Here is a 27,222-nt window from a genome sequence, read left to right on the forward strand (position 1 = left end):
TAAAGAGCTGGCATTTGTAATAGCTCTTTGCTGGAAGCAATTGCTGTGTATGGATTATTTAGCCAATAAACTTGACTCTTGTACTTTGGACTTCATGTTTTGGACTTTTGATGAGCTCCTTGTTATTGACCTCTGGAATGGAACATTTGGATTATCCTCTTGCCTTGCCCTCTGTATGGACTAATTACTGTTATGACTTGGACTGCTTCTGACTATTCTTGCAGAAAGAATAGCTCCAGATTTCTGACAGGCTCCCATCTTAGTGTCGTCAAGCCAGCAGCTGGGCTGCCTGGTGTTCTGATCCAGGACCCATGTATGGCTGCCAATCTTGTCACCAATAAACAAGTTGTGGCCTTTGATTTTCCAAAAAATTATCTGTGTGGCTGTTGTTTGTGTAGGGTGGTCACCTTGCGACAGAGAACTCTGCTTCAGTACCTCATTTCAAATGAGTTGATTCTTTTCCTATCAGCTTTCTTCGCTGTCCAGCTTTCACAATCATGCATAGAAATGGAAACATGGAAGAATGGACCATTCTAGCTCAATGGTATATCTTTACATTTCAGGCTCCTGTCTAGTTCCTTCATAGCTTCCAAGTCCTTGCCATCTTCTGGTTTCTTAACTGCAGACTCAATTAAGTCTCCATTTTGCAAGGTATAAGACTATTTCAATGTCATCACCATTTTTTAAGTTATATAAATTGTTTGAGGTCATTTTTAAACATTTATCTCTAAACACATCTGTTTTTTCATGTTCAGCTCTAAACCTGCTCCTTGTTCCATGACATTCTTCAGTAACCACTCCAGATTTTTACTACTTCCTGCATAACATGGTGTCATCTGCATATCATTGATTGTTGATGTCCCTTTCTCTAATTTTCCTTCTTTCTTCCTCTGAATCTAATCTTCATTTCCACATGATATTTTCAGAGATAGGGCAATTCTACACAGAACTTTAAAAAATGACTTCTTCCAAGAACCCCACAGTCAATAGAGCTATCACAACAGTTCATTCCATCTACATGGTAGAATGAATGCAGTTTGATGACATTTTTCATAACATTGAGTAATGTTATGGAATAATACAAGTTGTAGTTTGTTGAGGCACTAGCCCTCTTTGACAGAGAAGGGAAAAGACTTTGTAAAACTGCTCATCCCAGGATCCCATAGCATTGAGCCATTGAAGTTAAAGTGGCGTCAAACTCCATTGATTGTACAGTGCAGATGAAACAGCAGTCTGTTTTTTTCTCAGCATGGACTTTGGAAATTATTGCCTTTGCTGTTCTTATCAGCAGTCCAAGACCTGTGTCTGCAGGGAAGATGCACTTAATATTGGCGCTGGCATTTCCTCCAAATGAAGAGCCCACGCTTTTGAAACATGCAGTTTGAACTTTTCAACAGATTGTCTTTAAAAAAAAATTGTCTCCAAGTGCTGCCTTTTTTCTCCCTCCTGATTTTTCTTTCCCAATGGTAATCAATTAGAAAGAATATTTGGTGATTAGTCTCCACCTTGCTATTTAAAAACCCAACAGAAAAAAACAGAAGGGGAAGAAAAAAATTCCCCATGTCTGAGTTTTCTGAAGGCAATCTCATTAAGAAAAAGATCCTTCCGTTTCATTTATACATGTCTAAAGAAAAAACAAAAAATCTTTTTTTCAAAGGTCACCCAGTGCTCGATATATATATATATATATATATATATATATATATATATATATATGCTCCATCTTCTTCTTTCCGGTGACTAAGACGATTACATAAAGTTCCTTTCTTTGGAAAAGACACCCCAGGGATGGCGCGGAAGAAAGGGGGAGATTTTTTGCACCAAAATAGTAATAGATTCATTCCCAAAATGGCAAATTTTGCTGGCCCGCTAACAGTTCCTGACACAACACACTTAACAACCTGCAATTATGTTTCTTTATAACAAGACCTTCAGAGAGACCCTTTTAATGTATTCCTGCAGGGATTGAATTGAACATTCAAATTAGGCTAAGGGTGGCTTCTATTACTGCAGACTGAGCATCACAATTTGGATTTTCTCTTCGACTTTGAAGCACCTTGCCAAAGAATGGACTCATTTGAAAGGAGAACTCTATTTTGGGGTTTAAGTGACATAAGCCCTCCAATAATTGGGAGCCACGTGATCACTTATACAACATTAGGAGGGGAATTTGCCACCAATGAAAGAATAGAAAAAGATAACCCAAATTGGCCATGTACTCGTGTGTGTGTGTGTGTGTGTGTGTGTTTGTGTGGACATAGGAAGGGACAAATGCCCTTGATTGGAAATGACTTTTCTAAGTCAGATTTGTTCAGAAAACACTTGCCATTATTCTCTAAGGCTGAGAACGAGTGACTTTCTGGAAGTCACCCAAAGTGTGTTTCCATAACCAGCCAGGATTTGAACCATAGTCTCCAGAATTCTAGTCCAATGCCCAAACAAACAATGGCTATCACTTAAGAAGAAATACAGTTCAGTGGACCCTCCACTTCCAATGGTTTTAAGGGCACAGGACCCCTGTGAATATGAGAAAAGTACAAAAAAAACTCTTTAACTAAGAGAACACCTTTTTAAGAATGTCAGTCTTCCAGAGTGAATCGATGGTCAACTTCAAAAATTACCCTGAAGGACCTAGATATTCATAAAGAGAAATATGTGAATAATCAAATCTGTAAATAATCAAATCAGTGAATAATCAAATTATGCAAATGTAGAGGATTGACTATACCTCTCACTTGACTGGGACAGCAGCTTTGCAGGGTTGGAAGACAATTCCCACTTTAGGGACTCTATGGCTCTACATTCACAAAGCCTTCAAATATGATTTGCACAGGAAATGCTGTTTTCTGTGTAAAAGATCCATGTGTGATTGTTCTACCTAATGAGTCTTAAACTGCAGGGAATTTTGTCAGCACAGAATTCTGTTTCCAAATATTTTGGAATATTCTTTCCATCCTGGGCTAAATTACTCTGTGCACTGAGTTTTAATCCAAACACAAAGAAGGGATCCAAATTGCTAATCCCTATTCCAAGAACAAATCAGCTTTCTTTTTTGGAATCAAAACAAGGCAGGATCCACTGCCTGAATGTCAGGAAAGCCATCAGCGATGCATGAAAGAGTATTGCTTCCATGATCCCAATGGTGAGAATGCGTTTGTCTCTTACCTAGAAAAAAACCATTGATCAATGGGCTTGACTTGTGTGTTGACTCACCATTGAAAAGGTCTATTCTATCATGTTATAAAACTGGGATATTAAAGGAACGCTTTGTTGTCGTGTGCCTTCAAGTTTTTTCTAATCTATAGTGACCTTATCTGGGGTTTGCTGGAGCTGGGAGTGTGCCGCTCACCCAAGGAGACCCAGTGAATTTCCATGTCTGAGTGAAGAATTGGATCAAGGTCTCCAGAGTCATAGCACAACATTCAAAACCACTATATGTATGGCTTGGTAGATCATATCTCAATGTACAAACCAGATCCCCCGTAAGTCACTTGGAGGAAGGTGCATCATCCTTGAATAGTGTTTGGAAACTTCAGCAGATCCAAAGAGCTACAGCCCTAGACTATGAACCAGAGTGGGATCAAGCAACTCCACTGACTGCTAGTTGGTTTCTGGGCACAATTCAGACTGCTGGCTAAGATTCAGATAGTTTTATATGGCTTAGGTCCAAGCCCTTTAGTAGACCTCATCGCCCTATATGAATCCAGACTCTAAGATCATCAGGAGAGACCGTTTGCTTAGTCCCACTACCATTGTAAGTAAAATTAATGGGTACGTGAGATGGGCCTTCTATATGAGGTGCTTTGTTTTGGGATTTTTTGGGGAAGCCCTTTTCTCTGTCACATTAGTTTGAAAAGTACATCTGGTAGGAGTCGGGGAGACACTGCATTCTCAATGGCCATCTCTGGACTTCTGAACTTCCTTCCCAGGGATGGCAGAATGTCTTTTTCCTTGTTTTCCTTCTGATAGCAAGCCTATTTATTCAGACAGGAGTTTAAAACCAAAATGGGCTAGGGGGATGCTGAACTCTTTTTAAAATTGTTTTTAATTTATTGTATAATTGCATTTTGATTGAATTATTTTAGCTTAATTCCATTTTAATATTAACCTTTTATATGCTTAAAGTTGTAAACCCATTTGTACTCCCGATCCCAGGGAAAAGTGGGGAATAAATTAGAATAACAAAAACAATAAAAATAATAATGCAGTCAGGCCTTTTCATTTGCTGGGGTTAGGGACACAGGACCTCTACAAGAGCAGAAATCTATGGAAGCTGACCATAGAATGACAATGGAGGATCTGGACATCTCTAAGTCCTCCAGCACGACTGGAGACAGTGGAGAACCTAGAAATTCCTTGAGAAAATCTTGTAACAAAATTCATGCATAATAAAATCTGCAAAAGTCAAATCTGCAAATGTGGAGGGATGACTATACTTGCTGTTGGCTTTCATGATATACCAATTATATTGTTTCTACTCCTTGGTATCTCCTTTAAATTCTGGACCAAAACTTGGAGAAGATCCAACACCTCACATAGAAGGAAACTACCTGCTGTCACTAAAGTCTAAGAAAAGAAGAACGTCAGCCACCGTCTTTGAATTGCGTATGGGATTCTTGACAGTTCTGGAAGAAAAGTGTGTGTTTCGTGGTTTGAAATGCAAATGAGCAGTTTTTTAATTGACGTTTTGAAAATGGGATTCCTAAATTTAGCAGTGAGTTCATTGGGCCTGGAAGGTTTCCAGCACTACCCGATTCTCTCCGCTTGTCACTCATTTTATTTACTTGGTGCTCAATATTCACTGGAAGATGTCCAAGCAGAATGCTTTTGAGTGAGAGGTGCATTTGGAAGCCGAGCAAAAAATAACAGGAAAGCACCATTTGGTAAACTTTGCTTTTCGAAGTCTTCTTTTTCTATTTTTGCACCCATTCCTGTTATTTAGCAGAGTGGAGGTAATTAGATTTCCGTGGGAGGAAATTAGATAAGGGAAATGGAAAAACAATAGGAAAAGCTGCACATAGCTGAAGCTCCCTTCAGTCCTTTAAGATCCTTCAATGCCATATATAGTCAATGGATACGACTGAACCATATCTTGATTTCACTGAAATAGTTAATGTTTAGATAAAGTCTAGATAAAGATCTGAAATACTGGCTCAGGCTTGACTCAAATTGGAGACAGTAGTAAGAAATCTGTAGAAGACTTGGAAAGGTGGCAATGATGGGGCTAGTGACAAACAGAACCATAGAAGAGTTGGAGGAAAACCCAAGAGCCACCCAGTCCAACCCCATTCTACCATATTCCACTCTTGCACAATTCTTAGCATCAGGAAACACATCCTAATATTCAGATGGAATCTCTTTTTTTTTTACAGCTTGAATCTATCACTCTGTATCCTAGTCTCTGGAGCAGTAGAAAACAAGTGGGCTCCCCCTTCAATGTGACATCCTTTCTAATATTTAAACATGGACATCATATCCCTTTTCAATTTTCTCTTCTTCAAGTGAAACACACCCAGCTCCTTAAACCACTCCTCATGGAGATTCATGGCTTCCAAACCTTTCTCCATTTTGGTCACCCTTCTCTGGACACTTTCCACTTTTACCATAACCTTCTTGAATTGTGTTGTCCAGAACTGGATACCAGATTATTCCAGGTGACCAAAGGAGAAGACAGCAGTACTATGATATCCCTCAATCTAACTACTATATTTCTATTCATAGAATCATAGAGTGGGAGGAGACCATGTGGACCATATAACTCCAACCGCATGCCATGCAGGAAAATGACAATCAGAGTACTCCTGACAGATGGCCATCCACCTGGAAAGTGTCCAGAGAAGGGCGACTAAAAGGATCAAGGGTCTGGAGAATAAGCCCTATGAGGAGCAGCTTAAAGAGCTGGACATGTTTAGCCTGCAGAAGAATAGGCGGAGAGGAGACATGATGAGGGTCATGGATCAAGAAATGAGGGGAAGTCATAGGGAGGAGGGAGCAAGCTTGTTTTCTGCTGCCCTGGAGACTAGGATGTGGAACAATGGCTTCAAACGACAGGAAAGGAGATTCCACCTGAACATTGGGAAGAACTTTCTCACTGAGAGAGAGTTGTTCAGCAGTGGAACTCTCTGTCCTGGAGGGAGTGTGGTAGAGGCTCCTTATAAACAGAGGCTGTATGGCCATCTGTCGGGGGTGCTTTGAAGGCAATTTTCCTGCTTCTTGGCAGAATGGGGTTGGACTGGATGGCCCATTAGTTCTCTTCCAACTCTGTGATGCTATGATTCATATGGAGGTGCATATTCATATACACTGAAACCACATGCAAGACTTTGCTTCTGTGAGGCCGAAGCGTGTGCATTAGTCCTGGTTTCTGTTTCCACCCACCCACACTCACCCCCTAGCCTGTCTTTGGCTATTCATGATTTAACGCTTCGACAATGACCACTAAGTGCTCCTATATAATGGGTGAACCCGGTGTTCTGAAATATTCATCAGAAAATTGCAAGTGGGAGCCTTCTTGTTCACAGAGATTGGTGTGATGTTCTCCTTTCAGTTATATCTCAGCTAGCTTCCTCTCCTCCCACAGAAAGGGTGAGATGGATGAAAAGAAGGGATCGCTGAATGTAGAGGGGAAAATGGGAGAGGTTATCACCCCAAAGTATTCATTATGGCCTGAGTCCTGTAGGTTCAACCCACCCACAGGAGACTCATTGAATCAGCTATTGAAGTTGAGTCAACACAGTTGAATCCTAGCAATTCACTGCCATTGTTGACAAATGATATGGTTTACTTTATTATTATTCTGGATTTATTTTATAGTGAATGGGTATCATATGCTTGGTCTTCCCAGACCCTGTTATAACTCAAGGCAGCAATCTAACCACACAGGTTGCAACCAACGGATTACCCTAGAATCCCTGTTTTAATGAAATCATTACCTTCTCTCCATCTCTTTTAGCCACATAGCTTTGGGATGGAGCTCTGCAGAAACAGGAACTGCAACAAAACATTGATAAGTTGGAAGTTGTCCAGAGGAAGGCAACCAAATTGGTGAAAGCTTTGGAAACCATGATTCCCTGTTAAGAACTGGGCATGTTGAGTCTGAAGAAAAGAATGTGGAGAAGGGAAATGAAAGTCATGTTGAAATATTTTGGAGAAATAACATATTGAAGTTGGGCCAAGCTTGTTTTCTGCTGTTTGAAAGATTGTGGCATAGAGCAATGGATTTAAACTGGAGGAAAGAGATTCCTCCTGAATATTAGGAAGAACTTCCTAAATGTAAGAAACTTCATGGTTTTGGGGATGGGAAGAATTTCCTGATGTTAAGAAACTTCATGATTTTGGGGTTGGGAAGAGATTCCTGATTCTAAGAAACTTCATGATTTTGGGGACAGGAAGAACTTCCTGATGCTAAGAAACTTCATGATTGTGGGGATGGGAAGAACTTCCTGATTCTAAGAAACTTCATGATTTTGGAGATAAAATGAACATGAGACTTAAAGCAATCTTAATATGGGAGAAAGCTAAAATGGAAAAGGATCTTCTTTTGGACCCAGATATCAGCTAAATGGCTCAGCCATGGGCTTAAAGAGCACAGGAGGCAGATTTATGAGCAGACTCTGGGGCTCCTTTGGGTGCATCTTCACAGCAGAATGAATGAATGCAGTTTGACACCAATTAACTGTCATGGCTCAGTGCTGTAGAATCATGGGAGTTGTAGTTTGGTGAATCATCAGCACCATTTGGCAGAGAAGGCTGACGATCTTGTAAAGCTATACATCCCAGGATCTCATAGCATTGAGCCATGGCATTTAAACTGGTGCCAAGCTGCCTTCATTCTATGGTGCAGGTACATCCAAAGTCTTGAACTCTTGTCTCAACATGAAGAAAAGTGCTAGAATTATGTATTGCTTCTTTTAAGAATGAAACAACAGAAGAATTATATGCATAGCACAAGGGAAGGAGAAGTGGCACCCTCCATGGTTGTCCATTTCCACTTTAATTCAATGCCTCCCCAAGCCAGCCAGGGGTTCATCTACACCAGGCACGGGCAAATTTCAGCCCTCCAGGTGTTTTGGACTTCAACTCCCACCATTCCTAACAACTTACTGGCTGTTAGGAATTGTGGGAGTTGAAGTCTAAAACACCTGGAGGGCCGAAGTTTGCCCATGTCTACACAGTAGAATTAATTTGGTTTGATATCATTATAATTGCTTAGGCTCAATACTATGGAAACATGGGAGTTGTCATTTGACAAGATCTTTAGCCTTATCTGCCGAGTGGTTGTGCCTCACTAAACTACATCTCCTAGGATTCCATAGCACAGAGCCACTGTAGTCAAAGTAGTGTCAAACTGGATCCATTCTACAGTGTAGCTGTAGCCCAAGCCTTCAAACTAGCTAAAAGTTTGCCACTGAAAAAGGGAATAGAGCAAAAATAAAACTGACTTCCAGATGGATAAATGGAGGCTTCCTATTTGAGTCATTTCAAAAACATTTTGTACTTTTGCACACCTTTGTTCATCGTGCTTATATTCCCCCTTTGATTTTCCATTTTGATTCATCTCTGTGGCTATTCAGGTGGTCGAGTGCCGAAGGGACTGAGTCACTCAACTCTTTGTAGGTTGTCGTTTCATGAAATCCTCACAGTACAGTGGAATTTTTTCTTGCAAATCAAAGGCTCAACGTTGAAGCAGATTTCAAGCTGGTCAGTGATTGACTTCTTATCAATGTGCCACCCATTTGATTTCACTTTTCACGCGGCACAGACTAATCTTGTAGGTAAGCAAATTGTGAAGTTGTTATGAAACCTCCCTTCGTCTCTTCCCCTTTGTGTCCCTTTAAAATGGATAAAACCTCTCATTAAAATACTGCATGATTTCTTGTCAATATCTGGAAAGCTACCCTGCGTGAACACTCTGCATCACTGAGGCACAAAAGTCCAGGAAACGGTAGCAGCAAATAATGAACCAATCGCTGTTCTGCATTGGCAGAATCCACAGTGTCCCTCTTGGGCTTTTGAAAATGAACAACAACAACATGTAGGATGATTATTTGGAAGTTTATGGGGTTTTAGATACATATATGGCTTCTAATTACTTAACGCCGATGATTCACGCTTGAGCAGATCTGCTTGGAAATGACATTTCCATTAGGAACCAGAAAATAATATCAGAAGAAGATGGGTTATCAAAGTCTTTTCACTGAATCTGGCAAATCTCCTTTTGTGGACTCTTGTTGCCAGCATGACCACTCACCAATTAAGTTTGCATTTACAAAAATAACTTTTCTGGTTTCCTTCTTGTATTTTGAGGCAGATCCCAGGCTTAGGGTTGCAAGCAATAGATTTGCACAGCTACTGGTATAGAGAGCTAAAAGTATAAGTAACTCATGAGGGCTTTTTGCAGCATTTATATATGAGATAGAAATATTTCAATATTGCAATAAATGAATTAATTGGCTCTTATCTTCCAGGATCTAAACACACAGCCCGAGGCAGGTTTGCTTGGGTTCTAAGATCATCAACCTCTTCTGGACCAAGTTTGGCAAGAAAACCCTGTGATGATAACTTCTGCTTAAGGTCTCCCTAGGTCTGGGATTATTCAAAGACACAAAACAAAAGTCTTGATGCAAGTAGACTTTCATTGAGAGAAGAAACCAATCTTACTTTAAAAATATGCACATTTGTTATCATTGTGGAGTATTTTGGAGAGAGAGAGAATGCATGCAAAGGAGCATGAATATCTTAATATAAGAAATAATAAATATTGTCATTTTTTTCAGGCTGGTCCTACACTGATCATATAATGCAGTTTTAACTGAATTGAATTAAATTATATGGTCAGTGTAGAACCATATAGTGCAGTTTGAACTGCACTGACTGTCAGGACCCAGGATGCAGAGCACCAATAACCATACACAGAGGCCAGAATCTATCTAATATCTTTATTGAGGAAATATATAAAGTTAATAAAAGCAAGTGTAGAAAATAGTTCAGAAGTAGACCTTTCAGGAAAGGTCAAAATTAGTCCAAGAAAACAATGTCCAATATGAAATATTAAGGTCCAAAGTTGTAATCCAATAACCGAAACACTCACTTTGCCAAGCAAAGTGAGGGGAATTGACAAGGTCCTTTAGTCCATGAAGCTTAAATCAAGGCTAGGAAGCAAACTAGATTCTTGGCAAACAAGGCTTGATTCAAGGCAACAAGAAGCGAGGAGCAAGAACTGGGTCCGTGGGAAATCCGTGGCGAGGTCCGGGGAACAAGGCAGGGCTGGAACGAGAACAAGGTCCTGGAAACTGGAGTAGCGTAGTCCACACACAATCTACTCCCGAAGCTGACGAATTGACTCCGCAAGGAACCCTTTGTGGGCAAGCATCTATATAGGATCTTGTTTTCCCGCCAAAGCAGACTTTCTCTGGGGAACAAGAACCGAAACCTAAACTGTCCAGATGCAGGACTCCTTAAACTTTCCCAAGGGAAGTAGACTTAATCTTCTAATTGTCTGGCAGCTATCCGGGCGCTTCGGCGAGTCGCCTCCCGCGCGTGTCTATCTTGATTATAATAAAGGCGGCGGGAAAATGTGGGAGATTTCTCCTCAAGGCTTGTTTGTCTGACTTCTTGTGGGCAAACATCCTGCAGCTGCAAGGGCTCCAAATCTGGCAGAAACGGTGGGAAACCCAAGTTTTCCTCTTCATCTGCCACAACAGTACTAGGAACAGGACTACATGGCCCATAAGTCATCACACTATCACCCTCCTCAAAGCCCCTCTCCAAAATGGGCCCTCTCCCCGAGGTGCGGGGCCGCGGCTTGGCGGGGTAGGCCTGATGGAAGCGGCGGGCTAAATCAGGGGCATGGACTGTGGAAGCGTCTTCCCAAGAGCGTTCTTCGGGGCCAAAACCCACCCAGTCAATGAGATACTGAAGGCGGCGGCGGTGGAAGCGAGAATCCAAAATGTCCTGAACCTCGAATTCCTCCTCCCCATCCACCAAAACAGGAGTGGGGGCTGGCCGGTCTGCATCAGGGCGCACACCATCCGCCGGAAGGAGCAGGGAGCGATGAAACACTGGATGAATGCGCATGGAGCGCGGAAGTTGAAGTTTGAAAGTCACGGGGTTAAGTTGCGCCACCACTGGATAAGGACCAATGAAACGGGCATCTAGCTTCCGGCAGGGACGGTGGGAGGGCAAAAAGCGAGTAGACAAAAGAACCCGATCTCCTACCTTGATCTCGGGGCCCGGCTGGCGATGGCTGTCAGCGTGGCGTTTGTAGTCCTCCTTGGCTTGGTCCAGTTGCTGGAGCAATAGTTGTTGCACCGCTGTGAGTTCTTGTAGCCAGTCCTCCGCTGCGGGGACTTCTGAGGTTTCAAAGACAGGAGGAAAGAAACGTGGATGGAAGCCGTAGTTTGCAAAGAACGGGGTTTCCTTAGTTGAAGCCTGGACACCATTGTTGTAGGCAAACTCTGACAGAGGTAACAGGGAAGCCCAATTGTCCTGCTGATAGTTTACATAGCAACGAAGGTATTGCTCCAAAGTGGCATTGGTGCGCTCAGTTTGTCCATCCGTTTGAGGATGGTGAGCTGAAGATAAACGAGAGTCTATGCCCAATAGTTTTTGTAGTGCCTTCCAGAAACGAGAGGTGAATTGAGATCCACGGTCTGTGACTAAACTCTTGGGCAATCCATGTAGTCTGAAAACATGCTGAAGGAATAAATCTGCAGTCTCTTTGGCCGTGGGGAGGCCATCGCAGGGAATGAAATGGGCCAATTTAGTAAAAAGGTCCACCACCACTAGGATCGTGGTGAATCCAAGGGAAGGTGGTAAATCAGTGATAAAATCCGCAGAAATTATCTCCCATGGACGAGATGGAGTAGGAAGGGGATGCAGCAGCCCTGAGAGCTTCTCCCTTCTGGTCTTGGAACGCTGGCATACCGGGCAGGTATTGACATATTTCTCCACATCCTTATGGATCTTGGGCCACCAGAAATCTCTTAGAATCAAATGCATGCTTTTAAATAGTCCAAAATGTCCTGCTGGCTTGCAGTCATGACACAGGCGAAGAGCCTTTTTTCTGCCTGGTCCTGGAGGAATGTAGACATGATTTCTGTAGCATAGTAATCCATCCTTAAGTGAGATAGGGAAACGTAGTCCTTGGCGAATTTGATCTTGAGCCCAGGCATCCGCCTGTTGACTGGCTCTAATTTCCTGAGCACAAAGGGGCCCTGGAGTAGAGGGAGTTGATTCAATTGGAGTGGATTTGGTGTTGCCCACTGTGAGCGTGGCAAAGTTCTCAGGCTGCAGCAATTGGGATTCAAAGGTCTCTCTGCGCCCTGCAGCATACTCTGGTTTCCGTGATAGAGCATCTGCTTGCTTGGTCTGGGCTGGGGTTACATAATGAATCTGGAAGTCAAAACGCTCAAAGAATAGAGCCCAGCGCTGCTGCCTCTGATTTAACTTGCGGGCAGTTCTTAGATGCTCTAAATTACGATGGTCAGTATGGACCTCAATGGGAAATTTGGCCCCTTCTAACCAATGTCTCCAATTTTCAAAGGCTGCCTTTATGGCCAAAAGTTCTTTCTCCCAAATAGTGTAATTTCTCTCTGGGGCTGTTAGTTGACGGGAGTAAAAAGCACAAGGGTGAAGATGTTCTCCCACTGGTTGCAAGAGTACAGCCCCAATTGCCACATCGGAGGCGTCAGCCTGCACAACAAAAGGGGTTTTAGGATCAGGGTGCTGTAGAATTGGCTGGGACGTGAATAATTTCTTTAGTTGCTGGAACCCCTTCTCTGCTTGCTCCATCCAGCGGAAAGGCTGTTTTCCACGGATGCAGCTGGTGATTGGGTCAGACCAGCGGGCAAAGTCTGGAATGAACTTGCAGTAGTAGTTCGCGAACCCCAAGAAACGCTGCACCTCTTTCTTGTTGGTTGGCGCCCGCCATTCCAATACTGTTGAAACCTTTGCCGGGTCCATGGAGAGCCCTTGTGGCGAGACACGGTATCCCAGGAAATCAACCTCTTCAAGATCAAAGGCGCATTTTTCCAACTTGGCATATAGTCCATGATCCCGCAAACGTTGTAACACCATTCTGACGTGCTTCTCATGTTCTGATTGTGATCTTGAGAACACCAAAAAATCGTCCAGGTATATGATCAGGAACCGATCTAGATAGTCCTGAAAGATATCGTTGACAAAGTGCTGGAACGTTGCGGGAGCTCCACATAAACCGAAATTCATGACTAGGGACTCGAATAATCCGAATTTGGTCTGGAAGGCGGTTTTCCACTCGTCCCCCTCCCTGATGCGAACTAGATTGTAAGCCCCCCGAAGATCCAGCTTGGTGTAGACCTTGGCCCCTCGAAGCCGGTCTAATAGGTCCGAGATTAAAGGCAGGGGGTAGCGGTTCCACTTCGTGATATTGTTTAGTGCTCTATAGTCCACAACCAAACGTAAGTCCCCTGACTTCTTTTTCACAAACATCACTGGGGAAGCGGCTGGAGATTGAGAGGGTCTGATGAATCCCTTGCGAAGATTTGACTCTATGAACTTCCTGAGAGCTTCTTGCTCTGGTTCAGTCAAGGAGTAGAGATGTCCTCGTGGGATCGGGGCCCCCTCCACCAAGTCAATGGCACAATCATAAGGCCTATGCGGGGGTAATCTCTCGGCTTCTTTTTCATTGAAAACATCCCAAAAGTCTGAGTATTTCTTGGGCAAGGTGATGATGGATTCAGCGTCTGTGGCGTGACAGACCTTGGCTACAAGACAATGGTTTTGGCAATATTTAGAAGCAAACTGCAGTTCTCTGTTGGTCCAAGAGATGCTGGGGTCGTGGAGCGTCAGCCATGGAATCCCCAAAATCACAGGGAAGTGAGGAACCTCGGTAACAAAGAAGGAGATCTCTTCCATATGTTCCCTTATCCACATTCTGGTGGGTTCAGACCATTGGCTTACTGGACCTGTCTTTAGGGGGCGGCCATCAATGGCTTGCACCACCCGAGCGTTCTTGAAATCGTGATATTGTAATCCCAGAGAGTCGGCATACTCTCTGTCGATGAAATTGTTTGTTGCTCCCGAGTCTATCATGGCATGGATCATGACGGGTCCTTTTTTCGCTGACCACAAGGTGACCACTAGGAGAAATAGGACCCCGGTTGGCGGCTCTTGAGTGGGGTTTCTGACCGGGTTGGCGAGCCTCTCTACGCCCGGTCGTTGGCTTCCCCCTCCGACTTTGTGCCAGCCGCCTCGGCCGTCTCCGTCTCCACGGAAGACGCCGCCGCCGGCTTTCTTTTGGCTGGACACTCTCTGGCGAAGTGGCCCCCGTCTCCGCAGTACCAACAGAGGTTTAAGCGTTGGCGGCGGGCCTTCTCGGCAACGTCTAATCTGGGACGCACGTTGCCCAATTGCATCGGCACCTCCCCGCTGTCTCTGGGGTATGGGGCTGGTGGCAGGGGTCTCCACACTGGACGTGGCTGGATGCCGGCGGGAGCGGGAGGTTTTGCTCCAGCTCTTCCACTCTGGCCTCGGAGCCATTGTTTCCTGTTGGCAAGCATGACTTCGGCTCGTAAACATTGGTCAATGAGTCTTTCAAGAGAGTTTGGAGGATCCACCTTGGAGATTTCTTCCAACATCTCGATGTTGAGACCCTCCCGAAACTGTCCTCTGAGGGCTATGTCATTCCAACCGGTGCTTTGAGCCAGCACTCGGAACTCGGCTATGTACTGGGACAAGGGCCTGTCCCCTTGAGAAAGGCGCCGGAGTTTATGGCCGGCCGCCTCTAAATTGTCCTCGATCCCCCAAGTCGCCTTAAGGTGATTCAGGAAGTTTTGCGCGGAACTTAGGTGTGGGGAGGCTTCATCGAACAGCGCCGTGGCCCAATTGGCCGCTGGGCCGTCTAGGAGACTGTAAATCCACGCCACCTTGATGTCTTCTTGAGGAAACTCGGCCTGACGGGCTTCTAGGTATGCCTGGCATTGACGACGGAAAACATGAACCTTGGAAGCTTCTCCAGAAAACTTGGTTGGCAACGCCAGGGCAGGGAGACGGGTTCCGCGTTCCTTCAAGCCCCGTATTTCTCCCTCCTGCGTATGGAGCATATCTCGCATTCTGTCCACTTCATCCTTGGCGATGGTGTAGCTGAGTGGTTGGTCTCCCGGCCCGGCTCCGGTAGACATTCTGGCCTAGGTTAATTGGTGCTTAAGGAGGCGGAGTCAAACTGTCAGGACCCAGGCCGCAGAGCACCAATAACCATACACAGAAGCCAGAATCTATCTAATATCTTTATTGAGAAAATATATAAAGTTAATAAAAGCAAGTGTAGAAAATAGTTCAGAAGTAGACCTTTCAGGAAAGGTCAAAATTAGTCCAAGAAAACAATGTCCAATATGAAATATTAAGGTCCAAAGTTGTAATCCAATAACCGAAACACTCACTTTGCCAAGCAAAGTGAGGGGAATTGACAAGGTCCTTTAGTCCATGAAGCTTAAATCAAGGCTAGGAAGCAAACTAGATTCTTGGCAAACAAGGCTTGATTCAAGGCAACAAGAAGCGAGGAGCAAGAACTGGGTCCGTGGGAAATCCGTGGCGAGGTCCGGGGAACAAGGCAGGGCTGGAACGAGAACAAGGTCCTGGAAACTGGAGTAGCGTAGTCCACACACAATCTACTCCCGAAGCTGACGAATTGACTCCGCAAGGAACCCTTTGTGGGCAAGCATCTATATAGGATCTTGTTTTCCCGCCAAAGCAGACTTTCTCTGGGGAACAAGAACCGAAACCTAAACTGTCCAGATGCAGGACTCCTTAAACTTTCCCAAGGGAAGTAGACTTAATCTTCTAATTGTCTGGCAGCTATCCGGGCGCTTCGGCGAGTCGCCTCCCGCGCGTGTCTATCTTGATTATAATAAAGGCGGCGGGAAAATGTGGGAGATTTCTCCTCAAGGCTTGTTTGTCTGACTTCTTGTGGGCAAACATCCTGCAGCTGCAAGGGCTCCAAATCTGGCAGAAACAGTGGGAAACCCAAGTTTTCCTCTTCATCTGCCACAACAGTACTAGGAACGGGACTACATGGCCCATAAGTCATCACACTGACCTGCATTATATGGCTCTACAGTGAGCAGATACTGCAGTTTAAACTACATTATATGACTCTTCCAGAGGTGTCTGGCTATAGGAGGAATGTACATAGTTACAAAGCAGAAAGCATTTTGGACATATGTGTTGTCGAAGGCTTTCATGGCCGGGATCACAGGGTTGTTGTATGTCTTTCGGGCTGTGTGGCCATGTTCCAGAAGCATTCTCTCCTGACGTTTCGCCCACATCTATGGCAGGCATCCTCAGAGGTTGTGTTACCTCACAACCTCTGAGGATGCCTGCCATAGATGCCACACAGCCCGAAAGACAATTTTGGACATATTTTGCATTGCATTTTGCACATTATGCAGTGTTTTCTATTCCAAAGGATCTCCTTGATGTGCAACCAATTTATTTGTACAAGAGTTTTTTTTTCACAAAATGACTGAAAATATGAAAATTTCACAGCAGTTGATCATTGCCAGGACAAGGTGTTGCAAAGTGTGAAACCACCTTTCCTCATTGAGGGATGAAGAAATTTGTGAGCATTCTTCACATTCCAATGATGTCAGTAAGATTGGTGTCACCTAATGTAATAATTCATGGTGTCAACCTTATGACTGTCCTCCCAGACCAGACCATACTGTACCACAATATTATAACTCATATATAAGGAAAATTGGCAAAACCAGAAACTTTAAAAAAAATAGAAGCCATGGAAACAACATGTGCAGAAAAAAATCACATGATTCAAAGTGGTAATAATGATCACTCTGACCAAAGCGTGTGCACATTAGGCTTGTGCAATCTGGGTAAACCATGAGCCGTTTCGTGTCCCAGCTTTCGTTGGGGGCCCCAATCAGTTTTTTGAGAGCCTCCTAAATATGGGAGGACAAATAACAGTTTTTGCTCTGGGGTGCCAAAAGATCCATTTTCTATTGGTCCATTATTAGGGGGGGGGGTGTTCCAAGGCTCCCTTTCCCATCATTTTAGGCATTTAAGCTGTTTGTTTCTACTCTAGAGGAGAGGCACTCAGCTGCAGGCAGGTACGTGCTTTAAGGAGGCTTCTTGCCTGTTTAGAGGAGAGGCGCTCAGCTGCAGGCAGGTGCATGCTTTAAGGAGGCTTCTTGTTTTTAAGGCTGTTTTTCTACTCTAGAGGAGAGTCGCTTGGCTGCAGGAGAGGCAGGCGTTAGTGCTTTCTCAGTCTCAACAGCACTGTCACATTGTGCAGCTTTCCAAGAGGCATTTTAAGGAGGTCCAGGAAAGGAAGAGCTATGACCTGTAGCTCAGTAGAGCAATTCTCCTTGAGCTACCTTAAAAATCCCCTCTGTTTTCAGTTCCTGCAATCTTCTTTCTGCTTGCCAGTTTTGCTTCCTTAAAGCTGTTTCTACTTCTACTCTAGAGGAGAGGTAGGCTTGTCTTTTTGTTTGCTTGGATTACTATTATTATTAATAATACTTATCTTTTAGAAATAGTTTCTGAAGGAGAGGAAAGGAAGGAGAAAGAGAAGGAAAAAGGGTGACTCTCAGTCTCCAAGCCCCCAAACACACATGCGCGAACCTTACCCACCGTCCCTCAGGTCCCCAACTTCCAGTCAGTCTCACTAAATAAAAAGAATCAAGAAAATAAAGGAAAATAAAAAAGATTGAACTGTGATGCTTAATAGGGAAAGAGGAACCAAGATTGGCTCCCGCTTGCTTTCGTGTCAGGCGGGTTTTTGTACCGGGAGGGCCCTTACTGTTATGGGCTCCTGAAATACTGAAGGTACTGAAGGAGACAGAGGAAATGGAGGAAATGAAATCTGTGCACAACCCTAGTGCACATGTGAAGATTAAAAATGTAAGTTAGCACAAAGTTTGAGCCTTGGAATTACATTAATACAGTACATGTAAGGGTTCAGCTACACTGAAGCAGAAGTGAAGTTTAACATCACTTTAAGTGCCATGACTCAATGCTGTAGAATCATTTGAATTATAGTTTGTTGAAGCACCAATACTCTTTGGCAGTTGAATATCTTGTAAAACTTGAACTCCTGTGATTCCATAGCATTGAGCCATGACAGTTAAAGTGACATTGAACTGCATCAATTCTGCAATGTGGGATACATCTACATTGTAGAATTGATGAAGTTTGACACCACTTTGACTGCCATGACTCAATGAGATGAAACCATGGGAACTGTAGTTTTACAAGTGTAACTACCAGGGAGCGCCAAGCTTTAACTGACAAACTATTATCTCCATGCTTCCATAACAATGAGCCAGGGCAGCCAAAATGCTATCAACCTACATTAATTCTACAATTCACCTGTAGATGCACTGTATACTGAGCTTATGAAAAATGTTTTGTAGTTGTACGAGGGTTGAATGAAAAGTAATGCCTCCACCTCCTCAACAGATGGAAGTCCTGGTATGCGGCAGGTACTCGTAGACTCTCCTCTACAATTCCATTTGTGGGAATCCTTAGCATTGAACAGCTGTGTTGCATTGATCGACCATCTGCGCAGTGTTCCATACTTCCCACTTTAACAACACAACCGTTCAATGCTAAGGCTTCCTGCCAAATGGAACTGTAGAGGAGAGTCTACTGAACAAGCCAGGACCTGCCGCAGACTAGGACTGCCATCTGTTGAGGAGTTACGAAGGTGGAGGCATTACTTTTCATTCAACCCTCGTACTTAACTACAGGGATATTTGCATTTAAACAGTGCACAGAAATTGTATAGATGTCATTTTGGTTTCACCCGGTGCGATCTGCACCCTCATACTCCTAGATTGGCACCACCATCAATTATTAGGGTTTAATAATTGAGACTAAATCCTAAACCTAACTCTTGCAGATCAGTAGGTATTTGCATCCTACCTCTTTTTTGCTTTCAACGTTCCCATATAAACAATTCCTGCTTGCTGAGTCGTTCTTTTACTCTGAGCTGCCTCCCAGCCGCCCGGAAGGAAGGAGAGCACCAGAAAGAGAAAGGGAACAAGAGTGTCAACAAAGGAAGAAGGAGGAGAGGCTTAATTGAGATAATTTTAGCTGTTCGGAACAGCACAGGCCGTCTGCAGAAACCATTTGGAGAGGAAAGAGAAGGGAATGGGAATAACCTTAGCACAGGGCTCCGGATATGCCAAATAAGGAGAAAATGGGGGAAAGGAGGAGGAAAAGAGGACCAGGTGGGTAGAAGAATGAGACCTTGTTACATAATGCTACATTTCTCTCATTAATTTTCCGGAACCTTGTCTATATTGATCTGCAATGTTATTGACCATTTGAGGTGGCAGGGCAATGCCGGATGCTGGCATTTCAGTCTTCATTTTGTGCATGCATTTGTACAGTAAATCTGTTTTTGATGGGCTTAGTTGAGTGCAGAGAGCAGGAGAAGCAAAGTGGAAGGACGGGCATTAAAAGCAATTTCTCTCTCGTTCTCTCCATTATCTCCTTGTGGACCTTTTAAAAAGATGTTTGTTAACTCATTTCCCCTACTAAACCTATTTTGTTGTATATTTTGCTCAATTTTAAACACTTTCCCCATTTACTTTGACTGGTTTTGCACTGACCATATAATGCCATGGTTCTCAACCTTCCTAATGCTGCGACCCCTTAATACAGTTCCTCTTGTCGGGGTGACCCTCAACCATGAAATTATTTTTGTTGCTACTTCATAACTGTCATTTTGCTACTGTTATGAATCATAATGTAAATATTTGATATGCAGGATGTATTTTCATTCACTGGACCAAATTTGGCACAAATACCCAATATGCCCAAATTTGAATACTGGTGGGGTTGGGAGGGGGGATTGATTTTGTCATTTGGGAGTTGTAGTTGCTTGGATTTATAGTTCACCTACAATCAAAGAGTATTCTGAACTCCACCAACCATGAAACTGAAGCAAACCTATCACACAGAACTCCCAAGACTAACAGAAAATACTGGAAGGGTTTGGTAGGCATTGACCTTGAGTTTTGGAGTTGTAGTTCACCTACATCCAGAGAGCACTGTGAACTCAAACAATGATGCACTTGGACTGAAATAATAATAATAATAATAATAATAATAATAATAATAATAATAATAATTTTATTTTTATATGCCGCCTCCATCTCCCCAACGGGGACTCAGAGCGGCTCACACAGGGCAAGCACAATACAATCATATAATATCATAAAAATCAACAGTTAAGACATCAAATAATGCATTTAAAAAACAAATTAACAAGTCATGATTTAAAATAGACATAATTAAAATATTAAGCAATCATCCGAGGCGTTAAAAGGTCCAATATAGCACAACAGTCTGGGCAACAGTCAAACTGATGAAGGGAGTGTCTATTACAGAATAGAACATACATCAAATAGACACGACAAGCAGGGAAGATAAATCTGAACCGAAATCAAACAATAAAGTGACAGGACAAGTTTCAATGTGGATATGGGCCAGGTTATAATGGATTTGTCTACTCAAAAGCACGAATACTCAATATGCCCAAATGTGAACACTGGTGGTGTTTGGGGGGAAAAGACCTTGACATTTGGGAGTTGTAGTTGCTGGGATTTATAGTTCACCTACAATGAATAATCTTAGAATGGATTTACGACACCCTATATCTCAGGGTCTGATCCCAGACTATCTGGCAGTGTAGGCAGTTCAAAGCAGATAATCTGGCATCAGATCCTGGGATGTAGGACAGTGTAGATCCAGCCTCACTTGTATATAAGGGGACCTGAGCATTCACAGATTTGGGTATCCTGCAACCAAACCCTTGTAGATACCAATTGTCCATTGTTTTTTGGCACATCTTCATTCCTCCTCTCTGTCTGGGTCCATCTATATCAGTGATTCCCAACCTTTGGTCCTCCAGTTGTTTTGGACTTCAGCTCTCAAAAATCCCAACCAGTTTACTAGCTGTTATGAATTGTGAGACATAAAGGCCAAAACACCTGGAGCGCCAAAGGTTGGGAACCACTGATTTACACGGTAGAATTGATCCACTTTAACTGCCATGCCTCAATGCTATGGAATCATGGGAGTTGTAGCTTTCCAAGGACTTTAACCTTCTCTGACAAAGAGAACTGGTCTCTCTCCAAACTGAACTCCAAGGATTGTAGATCATTGAACCATGGCAGCGAACGTAATGCCAAACTGCTTTAATTTCTCAGAATAGTTGCACCGCCATGCACCCAGACAAACACGTACATACAAATATTCAATTGGTTCCGCCACTCTGGATTCCTCTACTTTCTGTTTTTTCAGACCTCTTCAACTTCCCAACCTGATCTCATAATTAGGTTTTTAAATTTAATTGCCTGCCTGTAGTTCACTTGTGTCTATTCACTTTTGAAGTTCCCCTTTCCTTCCTGTTTGCTTTATCAGCCCACTGATTTCCTCAATTGTCTCCTTTGGTTCTTCTGTTCTCGACCCTCATTGGCTGCTTTTTAATGAATTTTTCACCCCACCCAGAGTTGTTTCATTCTGGATGAATGCAATTACAGCCTTGCTCTCACATCCCTCTTGTGAATACTGATCTATCTGAGGATTGCTTGTTTGTTTGTTTTGCTTTGGGGTGTTTTTTTTTTTTTTAAAAAAACAAACTTTTTTTCAGTCACTGCAACTTTCTTTAAAAGGTTTAATTTCCTTTTTCTTTGTTTACAATTGGACAGCAAAACTGCAACACAGGGTGCATCTACATTGAAGAATTAATGCAGTTTGACACCTCTTTAACTGCCTTGGCTCAATGTTGTGAAATCAAGGAATTGTAGTTTTACCAGGTCTTTACTCTTATTCACCAAAAAGCGCTGATGGCTTATCAAATACAACTCCCAGGATTTCATAGCACTGAGCCATGGCATTTAAAATGGTGCCAAACTGCATTAATTCTGCAATGTAGATGTACTCTGAGAGATTCACTGACTGTTATTTAATTGTTTAGTTGGTTAATTTGTAATTATAGATCCTGTTGGATATTGTGTGTTTGTCTGTGTGTGAGAGAGAATTCGTGAACTATATGAATTGCAAACAATTCTAACAATATGTTGTTGAAGGCTTCCATGGCCAGAATCACTGGGTTGCTGTGAGTCTTCTGGGCTGTATGGCTATGTTCCAGAAGCATTCTCTCCTGATGTTTCACCCACATCTATGGCAGGTATCCTCAGAGGTTGTGAGGTTTGTTGGAAACTAGGCAAGTGGGGTTTATATATCTGTGGAATAATGTCCAGGGTGGGAGAAAGAACTCTTCTCTGTTTGAAGCCAGTGTGGGTGTTACAGTTGGCCAGCTTGATTAGCATTAAATAGCCTTACGGCTTCAAAGCCTGGCTGCTTCCTGCCTGGGGACATCTTTTGTTGGGAGGTGTTAGTTGGCCCAGATTGTTTCTTGTCTGGAATTCCTGTTTTCTGAGTGTTGTTTTTTATTTACTGTCCTGATTTTAGAGTTTTTAAATTTTAATATTGATATCCAGATCGGGCTCATTTTCATGGTTTCCTCCTTTCTGTTGAAATGGTCCAGATGCTTGTGGATTTGAGTGGCTTCTCTGGACACAGCATGCACATATTATTTGAAAATGCTGGGCCATTCTAACAACCACTACACAGAAAAGCCATTGCAAACCACATCAGGAGCAAATGCTTCAGGAACATGGCCATACAGCCCAGAAAACTCACAGCAACCCAATTATAACAATAATTCTGAAGCTATTACATAAGTTTTCATAATCAAGTCAATCAATCAATATATTAATATTCCTCCTGTCCCCTCATTGCTTTCCAGGGATGTGAATTATAACACAACATCTGAGCAACAATATTTATCAGAAAGTTTAAGATCTCTTTGATATTTCCCTGATGCCAATGATATAATATCTCCAACGCACACAAAAGCACCATGAAGACTGATATTGGCCTTGAGACCTTCTACCTATTAATTGAATAATAACTATTCAGGGATGTTCCAGTGCAGTTGTGCATAGCAATATCAGCGGCAATAACCATCACATCATAGCAGTTTTAAAATCAAACATTTTCAATATATTTTAAACATTAAAAGACTAATTCTGTGCTCAGAACGCCCTTGTGCAAAAGGCAAAATCATTGTTGTTGCTAATGCTGAGGCATTCAAGTTGCTGCTGAAGAATACTAATTTCAAGGTTGAAAAAAATGTGAATTTTGCACAGAATAAGTTTCAAACTGGGAAGCTTCCTTTTGGTTCAGGATTCACTTTATCATCATCTTCCTCATCACATCCTCATCCTGTTTTTCTCGCTCAAATGAGGCCCCATCTGAATCCAGATTGCCTGTTTTGAACTGGATTATATGGCAGTGTGGACCCATAATCCAGTTGAAAGAAGATAATCTGGATTCAGAAACTGGATAATATGGCAGTGCAAATCCATTCAGAGACTCTAAGCAGTTAGGTTTTCAAATATTCAAGAAAAGTATTTCCTATTCCCAGCCATTTTTCTCAAATATTTTTTTAATATTCTTTCAATTTCTGCAAGAAATTTGCAGGTGAAATAAAGGATGGGATCCCTGTACCTTTAATTATCGCAATATTCTCACACCAGAACACTTTCTGAAATCCTCTTTTCTGCACAATTAAAGGTACAGGAGACCTCCCTCTTGTTTTATTTGGCATCTCTAGTTAGAAATGCATAATTCAGTGTTCAGCATATGTAACTTCATGAACCTGCTTCCTTCACGCACCTCCCTAGACAAATGCTGAGCATATGGAGAGGAAGCACAATCACATTTGACTTGGGTTTTTTTTACATCTAGGAAATTAATTAATACTAATTTGGGGGAGGGAAAGCAATGAGTGTCTGTCCTTCAATCCTGTATTCAAATCATAGTTGATGTTTTTGACTGCCTTAATTTCGTATAGCTTTGTATAGCCGGCAGTGTTCCCCTCCCCGAAACGACTTTTGTACTTTGTTTAATAGTATGCTGTCTATATTGGTTGCTTTTTTAAAACAGGGGGTATGCTTTTAATTTAAATGTCTATGGCTGGAATTCACAAACACAGTTATGAATGCGTATCCTAGAGCAGTGGTTCCCAACCTTTTTTTGACCAAAGACCACTTTAATCAGAGACTGCTCTCCAATATTAATCCCAAAAGGGTTATGAAACAATTTTTGGTCAACTTTAGATTCGGTTTAGTTATTTGGGGTGCTGATTCAGAAAACTGCATTGGATAAACCACATCAGCTCTAGTTTCCAATATGGAAGATATGCTATCCAGTAGTCGCCATTTGCTCGCCCACAAAAAACCATATTTAATAATTTAGAGCTGATGTGGTCTATCCAATTCAATTTTCTGAATCAACACCCCAAATATCCCCAGGAACAGGCCTAAATATGAAGACACCAAGGCACCCCTGCTTCCAGGTGCCACATGGAACAGCTCTGCTCAGAGGGAGGAGGAGGAGGAGGAGGAGGAGGAGGAGGAGGAGGAGGAGAAGCAGCAGTCAGGAGGCCTGTTGTCAAACTTGGTCATGGTTGTCCATGTTCTTATATCGGTTTTTATCTGTATGTTTGCAATTGCATTTATATCAGTTTTTAAAGTGCAGGCCCAGCTGACATCCACTTTGGCCAAGGTGAATAAACACCGTTGTCGTTTGCCTTCAACCTGTCCACGTCTTATTCGGTCCTTTGGAGTTTGGCATGCCGGGGCCATGAACCCACGGTTTTTGCAGAGCTGAAATCACTTGACAGAGACATGGCAATTAAGGTAGTCTCAAACTGATATACCGTGTTTCCCCGGAAATAAGACAGTGTCCTATATTAATTTTTGCTCCCAAAGATATGCTAGGTTTTATTTTCAGGGGATGTCTTATTTTTCTATGAAGAAGAATTCACATTTCTTGTTGTACAAAAAAATGAACATTTATTATATACTGTACAGCAGTTGTCATCACAAACCAGGACAACCAGAAAAACTGTGAATCCTATCAAGGATTTCTTGTTACTACCATTATTTCCATATTTACCGATCCTGCATGCTCTGGTGTTCTGTTCGGTGGGCATGCTTCCAAACAAAAACTTTGCTGGGTCTTACTTTCGGGGGAGGCCTTATATTTAGCAATTCAGCAAAACCACTACTAGGTCTTATTTTCTGGGGATGTCTTATTTTAGGGGAAACAGGGTAACTGTGTGTTAGTGCTTAAATCTCATTTTTGATGCTTACTAGAGTTGAGATTCTGAATCAGATTTGCCAATGTGATGATTCCCTATTTAACAAGTGATTCAATGGGTCTACTCTGGTTAAACCAATGAAAAGGATACCAGCTTCTATGGAAGCATCTACACTATAAATGTAATGCAGATTGACATGACATTAAGTGTCATGGTTCAATGCAATGAAATCATGGGAATTGTGGTTTTAAACGGACATTTGCCTTCTGTGCCAACAATTTGTGCTTGATCAAATTGCAATTCCCAGAATCCTGTAGCATTGAGCCATGGCCGTTAAAATGAGGTCAAACTGCATTAAGTCTACAATGCAAAACCAATTTTCAGAGCCTTGTGTGATAATGTCCACAGTTTTTGATGACTTTCTCTAAGGGAAGAGAAAATGGTAGCACGTTTCCTCTTTGCCTGTAAGAATGAAATACATTCCTACCAGAAAATTAAAATACTGTACAGACCTCTCTTTTCCATGTCCCATAACCAAGCCATCTCTATATGACTTTGTAAGAATATGCATTGTTTCCCCATAGATTTGTCTTTCATAGAAGATACATGTTTTAACAATTGCTGCATTTTTGTTAAATTATTTCCCAGGTGGGTGGATAATATGCTTTCTGGTTTTGTTAGGCCGTCTTTCTAACACTCCCTCTTCATTTATTTTCTTTCTTTTTCAGTCCTAAAAAAACTGAAGAGTGTGGGAAAAATGAATTTGCCTGCGTTCAGAGAGAAGAAAATCTGTCCTTGTCTCTCTCCCATGTACATAAACACAACCCACGCTGTCTACCCATTTCTCACTTTTCTTCTCCAAGCGTAATGGTACAAGTTCTTCCCTCTTTGCCTTCCTCTCTACTTTAATGAAGCTTTGCATCTGAGAATGGATCTACATTGCTATATAATGCAGATTGAAACTGAAATCAGGCCCCATCACCCATAACCCAGTTTAGCTAACTTCAGCCGGCAACCTTTGGCCTGAATCTACCAGTTGTATAAAACGCGTACACACATATCAGGGCAAATCCCATAATTCCTCTAGGCAGTACACATAATTCCCTCACAAAAACTCAATGTACCTAACAATGGATTCAGACCGAAAGATCATTGAAGTTATCCAGTGCTCTGCTAGGCCCTTTTCCTGGGAACTCATTCAAAACATGCCAACATCCTCTGCTACCCATTGTTTAGCCAGTCAAGATCCATTGTACAACTCCAGGTAGACAGGAATGAAGCCATTAGCACCAATTAACTTGAACAACAACTAGAAAAATTTATTTATATACTGGAAAGGACTCAGAGTGGTTTCCAACATAAGTAAGCATTCAATACCACATAGAAAACATGCAACACCACTGTAATAAAAACATAAACATAATACAAGGGTTATCCAGAAAGTAGATTATGTTTTGGAATTAAAAATGAACAAAGTATAGGAGAAAACATTTACCATATGCAGTTGAAAACCACACCCAAATACCACTTCTCAAAATAGTCCCCACTGAAATCTAGGCACTTATCATAGCGATGAATGAGCTTGGCAACTCCTTCCCCACAAAACTCTGCCGCTTGCATCCTCAACCAGCCGGTCACCCCTACCCGCAGCTACGCATCGTCGCTAAAACGCTTATCATAGCGACCGTTTTTTGGGGCAGGAAAGGTGTGCTTCTTGCAAAACCTTAGAAGAGCGATCCAGGACGAGCGTGGGGGAAAGTTGAGCGCATGCACATGCGCAGCTGTGGGAACAGATGCCCGCCTGGTTGAGCCAAGTGGCAAAGTTTGGTGGGAAAGAACTTTCCAAACTCTTTTATTGCTATGATAAGTGCCTAGATTTCAATGGCGACTATGTTGAGAAGTAGTATTTGGGCGTGGCTTTCAACTGCACATGGTAAATGTTTTCTCCTATACTTTGTTCATTTTAAATTCCAAAACGTAATCTACTTTCTGGATAACCCTCGTAATAATTAAAAACAAATATATTCATTTAAAATAAAACCAGT

At 42.5% G+C, this 27,222-nt stretch overlaps 1 long non-coding RNA gene across 1 annotated transcript; it reads left to right on the forward strand.

Annotated features, from left to right (window-relative positions):
• The first annotated feature begins 18,898 nt into the window (after positions 1–18,898).
• On the forward strand, positions 18,899–26,280 carry LOC134298757 (uncharacterized). Its single transcript, XR_010005846.1, has 3 exons — positions 18,899–19,226; positions 24,599–24,773; positions 25,906–26,280. It is a non-coding gene; the product is annotated as an uncharacterized LOC134298757 (long non-coding RNA).
• Positions 26,281–27,222: the final 942 nt, after the last annotated feature.

This window comes from Anolis carolinensis, chromosome 4, assembly GCF_035594765.1.
Source record: "Anolis carolinensis isolate JA03-04 chromosome 4, rAnoCar3.1.pri, whole genome shotgun sequence".
Lineage (NCBI taxonomy): Eukaryota > Metazoa > Chordata > Lepidosauria > Squamata > Dactyloidae > Anolis > Anolis carolinensis.